This window comes from Poecilia latipinna, unplaced genomic scaffold, assembly GCF_001443285.1.
Source record: "Poecilia latipinna isolate Pla-1442-1.1 unplaced genomic scaffold, P_latipinna-1.0 Scaffold4297, whole genome shotgun sequence".
In the NCBI taxonomy this organism is placed as follows: domain Eukaryota; kingdom Metazoa; phylum Chordata; class Actinopteri; order Cyprinodontiformes; family Poeciliidae; genus Poecilia; species Poecilia latipinna.
In genome coordinates this window covers 10967-12883 of record NW_015116913.1, presented here as the reverse complement: position 1 = coordinate 12883, position 1917 = coordinate 10967, and the positions used below count along the sequence as shown (strand labels likewise).

Sequence of the window (1917 nt, the reverse complement as noted above, 5' to 3'; positions counted from 1 at the left end):
AAGTCACTATATTTTTTTAATATAAAATTCTAGCAAATTTGGTTTGTGTTTAGTTTTGGACAAACTACCATTTATTCTGTATATTGTGTATTTTCTCCTTAAGTTTCAGTTTCGGACTTGACGCAGTTTTACCTTCTTTCTCTGAAAACACGTGATTTCCCCAAGCTGTTCTCTTAACTGTCTTCCCTCCCCCTAAAATATGAATTGTTTTTTACCTGACGCTCGAAAATTTATTTCAAATGCAATCTGATTAATCTAAAATACAAAAAAGTACCGGGTTTATTCTAACCGTGAGGTAAAATCTGTGAAATGAAGCTCCTGCGTAAAAAACTGGTGTTAAGATATTGTTATTGTGCATGTATGTGATGATTGTCGGAACAGCCGCTTTTTCTTCTTCCGATTGGCTAAGACCAGGAAGTAGGCGGGAGCCTGTAGTCGATTCTCCGGTGTGATTGGATGAGAACTGTTAGCTAGGTTTCATCAATGGAAAGGAGACGTGAAGCTGACAGGAGGACTCAGCTAGCGTTCTTGTAACAGAACAAGCTTTCAGGAAATAAAACCTGTTTTAACGGCGATATAATAACCTTCCACAGACTAAAAAGTAAGTTTATTCACCTGTCTGACTAACAGTGGAAGCGTTTTATGATGCACGTGTATTTTTATTAGCAAAACAAAACACTCGGGTAAGCTAGTTGCTGAAGTTTGTAGTTCCAGACAAGTTTGAGAAAATAAAAAATGTCTAGTTTTATGCCTTATATGGATACATTTTGGCAGTAGAAGTGCTTTGCTGTGTTGTCGGTGTTAATTAATGTTTCATATGCGAATATGTTTCATCACCGCCCACCTGAACAGCTGCTGCTAGCTAACAGGTAGGACAGTAAATACATGCATCTGGTTAGCTTTAAAGGGATGTTCCGCTGTTTTTAAACTACATGAACTGAAAAATTAAACCAAAATACTTAAAGGATTTTTGCACACTGCTTTTATTTATTGTTTAAAGTACAACTGAGGATTTGAGAAAGCGTGATTTAGTTTGTAAGCAGACAAAAGGGTGTTTTATTTTATTTTTCGGTGTTTTTTGGCCTCTCGGCCACCGATCGCAGTGTAACAGAGCATCTTCGTCAGCTGCTTATAGCAGGTTCCTTTTAGCTTTCAGTTTCTGATGAAATACTATTAAGGAGGAGCTTTCTAGTTTCCTAATAATTTCTCCCTCTGGGGCCAAAAATAACCAGGTCTGGTGAGATTTTAACAATGTCAGAAGCTTTGAGAGAATAGAACTGCTGATAAAAAATAATTATTGGCTCGTTATTATCCTAAATACTAAAACAGATATTAAAACATACATCATAAATATCTAATTGTTTATTTTGTCTACAGATTAAGCTCCTGAAATTGATTAATTGATGACATGTTGACATTTTAGAGCAGAAATAGGTTCCAGTTTCCAGTGTTGTGGTCAAGACCAGAGTGTATCGAGACCGAGATAAGACCAAGTCTTTTAGGGTCCGAGACCAAGTCAAGATCAAGACCAGCGCCCCACGCTACATGAAACGATAAAATGTGAAATATGATCAAAATTACTACTCAAATTGATCTGAAAGATCCATATTCCCATAAAAACACCTAGATATTAAATACTTAATAAATTTAACCAATATTAAAGCAGTACAAACTCTTGGTTCTGCTATGCTTCCATCTCTGTGCTACGATACATGGTGGTCTCCTGCCATCCCTAAACAGATAACACCCTGGGTGTTTGTCCATGTTGCTCTGTTCTGTCAGGTCAGCATACGCTGTCAGATCGTCATACGCTTAGCACAAACTCACGGCTATATCTGTCAGACACGTCTTTACTATGTAATTTTATTTAATTAGCAACGTAGAATCATGACGTAGATCATCATACACTTTATTAAC

At 36.8% G+C, this 1917-nt stretch overlaps 1 protein-coding gene across 2 annotated transcripts in view; it reads left to right on the top strand.

Moving 5' to 3' along the window:
* The first annotated feature begins 463 nt into the window (after positions 1-463).
* Positions 464-1917, top strand: part of LOC106942459 (signal transducer and activator of transcription 1-alpha/beta-like) — an 11773-nt gene continuing 10319 nt past the window's right edge. The window contains exon 1 of one of the 2 annotated variants that reach the window (XM_015025737.1): positions 464-601. The gene's annotated coding sequence lies outside the window, so the exon portion shown is untranslated. The remainder of the gene's footprint in view (positions 602-1917) is intronic. The other variant, XM_015025736.1, reaches the window with a different exon arrangement.